Source organism: Arachis ipaensis, chromosome B4 (genome assembly GCF_059453495.1).
Source record: "Arachis ipaensis isolate K30076 ecotype BB chromosome B4, ASM5945349v1, whole genome shotgun sequence".
NCBI classification, from domain to species: Eukaryota; Viridiplantae; Streptophyta; class Magnoliopsida; order Fabales; family Fabaceae; genus Arachis; species Arachis ipaensis.
The window spans coordinates 55,761,074-55,766,853 of NC_142439.1; the positions used below are offsets into that span (position 1 = coordinate 55,761,074).

Genomic DNA, 5,780 nt, shown 5'->3' on the forward strand with positions numbered 1-5,780 from the left:
AATGCTGTTTCTATCCACAAGTTCCAATCCGCTCTTGGGAGGATTGGTGTTAGTGACTAGAGAGCAATCCAACAATAAACCCAATTACAATCTTTCTCTTGAGCATCCCAACTCAAGGGTTCCTTTCAATCAACTCCCCATCAAGTTAGGGAAGTACTCGCTCATTGTAAATGTAAAATTCATAACATAAGAAAGGGAATTAAAGAAAGACATGATAAATAATGATCAAAAGATTAATTAAAAATAAAAGTAATTCTTGTATTAATAAATGCTAAAATAATCCAATAGTAAAATTAAGTTAATTAAGGAATATGGAAGAGTAAGAGACAAGTAAAGAGAACGAACTAGAATGTCGAAGTCTTGATGAGGCAATAACTCTTCTCAATATACCAATGCAAAAACAATGAAAATAACCAATCCTAAAAACTATGAATGTGTAGAGAGAAAACCTAGAGGAGAGGAAAACTAGATCTAAAAACTTAAAACTATGCGGAATGAATGTTGTTTTTGGTTTCTGCATGTTCTCTGGCTCTAGTCTGATTTTCTGGGCCGAAAACCGGGTCAAAGTAAGGCCCGAAATTGGCCCCAGCGATTCTGCAGATTATGCAGATCGCGCACGTCACGCGATCGCGTCATTCAGGCGGACGCGTCACTCGACGTTTTACTTCTCCACGCGGACGCGTCGTCCACGCCTCTGCGTCACTTATGCTATTCCAATCTGTACGGTCGCATCATCCATGCGGCTGCGTCATTGCAATTTCCTCTCTTCTGCTCGGTCGCGTCATCCATGCAGCCGCATCGCTTCTCGCTGGTCATCTCCTCAATTTCTTGTGTTCCTTCCATTTTTTTGCAAGCTTCCTTTCCAATCTCTAACTCATTCATGCCCTATAAATCCTGAAACACTTAACACACAGATCACGGCATCGAATGGAATAAAGGAGAAATAAAATACATAATTAAAAGTCTCTAGGAAGCAAGTTTTCAATCATGCAATAACTTTAGGAAGGAATTATAAATGCATGCTTATTTAATGAATAAGTGGGTAAAGATCATGATAAAACCACATAATTAAACACAATATAAACCATAAAATAGTGGTTTATCAAGGGGCTACAAGAGGCTCCGCGTGATAGTTCCTTTCAATTATCATGGGGTAGACAAGCTCGCAGTATCGGTTGGGGAACTTGTTTGGGTCCCTTGGAGGGTTATCCTTCTCTAGGACATCAATATTGACGATGCTCCTTGGCTTCTTGAGGAGGGGCTTAGCCGTAGGTGCTTGATGTGCCTTATTGGTGGATCCTTGATGTGCCTTCTTAGTGGCCGTTTCTTTGGGGCCTGATGAGCGGATAATTTATACGCTTTTTGGCATTGTTTTTACATAGTTTTTAGTATGATTTAGTTAGTGTTTAGTATATTTTTATTAGTTTTTAAATAAAATTCACATTTCTGGACTTTACTATGAGTTTGTGTATTTTTCTGTAATTTCAGGTAATTTCTGGCCGAAATTGAGGGACTTGAGCAAAACTCAGATTCAGAGGTTGAAGAAGGACTGCAGATGCTGTTGGATTCTGACCTCCCTACACTCAAAGTGGATTTTCTGGAGCTACAGAAGTCCAAATGGCATGCTCTTAATTGCGTTAGAAAGTAGACATCCAGGGCTTTCCATAAATATATAATTGTCCATACTTTGACCGAGTTTAGATGACACAAACTGGCATTCAACGCCAGCTTTTTGCCCTATTCTGGAGTTAAACGCCAGAAACAGGTTGCAAAGCAGAGCTAAACGCCAGAAACAGGTTACAACCTGGTGTTTAACTCCAAGGAAGACCTCTACACGTGAAAGCTTCAATGCTCAATCCAAGCACACACCAAGTGGGCCCCAAAAGTGAATTCTGCATCATTTACTTATTTTCTGTAACCCTAGCTACTAGTTTAGTATAAAAACTACTATTAGTGATTTATTTTACATCATTTATCTTTATCTTTTGATCATGTTTTGATGATTGAACCCTCTTTGGGAGGCTGGCCATTCGGCCATGCCTGGACCATTATCACTTATGTATTTTCAACGGTAGAGTTTCTACACACCATAGATTAAGGTGTGGAGCTCTGCTGTTCCTCATGAATTAATACAAAGTACTATTGTTTTTCTATTCAATCCAAGCATATTTCTTCTCTAAGATATTCATTCACACACAAGAACATGATGAATGTGAAGATTATGTGACGCTCATCACCATTCTCACTTATGAATGCGTGCCTGACAAACACTTCCCTTCTATATGTAAACAAGCTTGAATGCATATCTCTTAGTCTCCTGATTCACGATCAGAGTCTTCGTGGTATAGGCTAGAATTATTGGTGGCCATTCTTGAGATCCGAAAAGTCTAAACCTTGTCTGTGGTATTCCAAGTAGGATCTGGGAAGGGATGGCTGTGACGAGCTTCAAACTCGCGAGTGCTGGGCGTAGTGACAGACGCAAAAGGATTACTGAATCCTATAACAGTATGATCGAGAACCGATAGATGATTAGCCGTGCGGTGACAGCGCATTTTGGACCATTTTCACTGAGAGGACGGGAAGTAGCCATTGACAACGGTGATGCCCTACATAAAGCTTGCCATAGAAAGGAGTAGGAATGATTGGATGAAGACAGCAGGAAAGCAGGGGTTCAGAAGGAAGAAAAGCATGTCCATACGCCTATCTGAAATTCTTACCAATGAATTACATAAGTATCTCTATCCTATTTTATATTTTAATTATACTTTAATTATCAATTCACCATAACCATTTGAATCCACCTGACTGAGATTTACAAGGTGACCATAGCTTGCTTCAAGCCGACAATCTCCGTGGGATCGACCTTACTCACGTAAGGTTTATTACTTGGACGACCCAGTGCACTTGCTGGTTAGTTGTGCGAAGTTGTGACAAAGAACTAAAATTATGAACGTGCGTATTAAGTTTTTGACGCCGTTACCAAGGAATGAACGATCACGATTTTGCATACCAAGTTTTTGGCGCCATTGCCGGGGATTGTTCGAGTTTGGACAACTGACAGTTCATCTTGTTGCTCAGATTAGGTAATTTTATTTTAATTTTAAGCTTTTTATTTTTATTATTTTTATTTTTATTTTTGAAAAATTTTCAAAAAAAATATTTTTATAAAATAAATAAATCATTCTATGTTCTTCAAAATTTTTAAGAATGAATTCTAGAGTTTCACGATGATCTGTTGAATTCTGGCTAGCTGTAAAGCCATGTCTAATCCTTTGGACCGAGATTTCAACTTATCATCACAAGAGTCCGTGGATTCTCATCTAATCAGCTGTTATATGTCTGATTTGTATTTGTTGAAGCTTGGCTGGCCATTGGCCATGTCTAGTGTTTTGGACCGGAGCTTTCACTGAAAGCTTGGCTGGCTAGTAAGCCATGTCTAGTTCCTGGACCGGAGCTTTAGACTAACAATGCATGATTCCTGGAATTCTCATTAAAAATTTTTGAAATCCTTATTTTTCTTTTTCCAAATAATTTTTGAAAAATCTAAAAAAATTTAATAAAATCATAAAAACCAAAAATTTGATATTGTTTGAGTCTTGTGTCAAATTTTAAGTTTGGTGTCAATTGCATGTTTTTAAAATTTGTGCATTTTTCGAAAACTCATGCATGTGTTCTTCATGATCTTCAAGTTGTTCTTGACAAGTCTTCTTGTTTGATCTTCATATTTTCTTGTTTTGTGTCTTTTCTTATTTTTCATATGCATTTTCAATTTGTTAGTGTCTAAACATTAAAAAATTTTTAAGTTTGGTGTCTTGCATATTTTCTTGTCTTAAAAATTTTCAAAAATAAGTTCTTGGTGTTCATCTTGACATTCAAAGTGTTCTTGCATGCATCATGTGTTTTGATTCAGAATTTTCATGTTTTGAGTCTTTTTGTTGTTTTTTTCTTTCTTCATTAAAAATTCAAAAATAAAAAAATATCTTTCCCTTATTCACTCATAAATTTTCGAAAATTTGAGTTGAATTTTTCAAAAAATTTTAAAATCTAGTTGTTTCTTATGAGTCATATCAAATTTTCAATTTAAAAATTCTATCTTTTTCAAAAAAAAATCAAATCTTTTTCATTTTTCTTTAATAATTTCGAAATTTTCAAAATTGATTTTGAAAATCTTTTTTTAATTCTATTTCATATTTTCGAAATTAATGCTAACAATTAAGGTGATTGATTCAAAAAAAAAATTTTAAGTTTGTTACTTGCCTAGTAAGAAAGGTTCAATCTTTAAATTTTTAAATCATATCTTTTTGTTTCTTGTTAGTCAAGTAATCAACTTTAATTTTCAAAATAAAATCTTTTTAGATTTCTTTTTCAAATCTTTTTCAAAATAAGTTTTAATCACATCTTGTTCAAAATCAATTTCAAAATCTTTTCTAACTTCTTATCTTTTCAAAAATTGATTTTCAAATCTTTTTCAATTAACTATTTGACTTTTTGTTTGATTTTAAAAGTTTACTATTTCAATCATAACTTTTTCAAAACTACCTAACTAATTCTCTCTCTAATTTTCGAAAATCACCTTCCTCTTTTTCAAAATTCCTTTTTAATTAACTAATTGTTTTAAATTTTAATTTAATTTCATTTTTCTTTTTTAAAATTTTCGAATTTTAATTTTAATTTTAAATTAAAAACAAAAATATTTTTCTTTTCTTTTCAATTATTTTCAAAAATTCTTCTCTCTCACCTTCTCCTAATTATTTATTTATCTACTAACACTTCTCTTCTTAAAAATTCGAACCCTCTCCCTCTTTCTGTGTTCGAATTTCTTTTCTTCTTCTACTCACATAAAGGAATCTCTATACTGTGACATACAGGATTCCTCTTCTTTTCTGTTTTCTTCTTTTTCATATGAGCAGGAACAAGGATAAGAGCATTCTTGTTGAAGCCGATCCTGAACCTGAAAGGACTCTGAAGAGGAAGCTAAGGGAAGCTAAAGCACAACTCTCTGGAGAAAATCTGACAGAAATTTTCGAAAAAGAAGGAGACATGGACGAAAATAATAACAATGCAAGGAAGATGCTTAGTGACTTTACTGCACCCAATTCCAACTTACATGGAAGAAGCATCTCAATCCCAGCCATTGGAGCAAACAATTTTGAGCTAAAGCCTCAATCAGTTTCTCTTATGCAACAGAACTGCAAATTTCATGGACTTCTATCAGAAGATCCTTTTCAGTTCTTAACTGAATTCTTACAGATCTGTGATACTATTAAGACCAATGAGGTTGACTCCAAGGTCTACAGGCTTATGCTTTTCCCGTTTGCTATAAGAGATAGAGCTAGAATATGGTTGGACTCTCAACCTAAAGATAGCCTGAACTCTTAGGATAAGCTGGTCACGGCTTTCTTAGCCAAGTTCTTTCCTCCTCAAAAGCTTAGCAAGCTTAGAGTGGATGTTCAAACCTTCAAACAGAAAGAAGGTGAATCCCTCTATGAAGCTTGGGAGAGATACAAGCAACTGACCAAAAACTGTCCTTCTGACATACTTTCAGAATGGACCATCCTGGATATATTCTATGATGGTCTGTCTGAATTATCAAAGATGTCATTGGACCATTCTGCAGGTGGATCCATTCACCTAAAGAAAATGCCTGCAGAAGCTCAGGAACTCATTGACATGGTTGCAAATAACCAGTTCATGTACACTTCTGAAAGGAATCCTGTGAGTAATGGGATGCCTCAAAGGAAGGGAGTTCTTGAAATTGATGCTCTGAATGCCATATTGGC

The 5,780-nt window shown here is 35.2% G+C and overlaps 1 non-coding gene across 1 annotated transcript; it reads right to left on the reverse strand.

Annotated features, from left to right (window-relative positions):
* Window positions 1-5,433: 5,433 nt before the first annotated feature.
* LOC148567648 (small nucleolar RNA R71) lies at window positions 5,434-5,537 on the reverse strand. The gene has a single exon (XR_015881658.1). It is a non-coding gene; the product is annotated as a small nucleolar RNA R71 (small nucleolar RNA).
* Window positions 5,538-5,780: the final 243 nt, after the last annotated feature.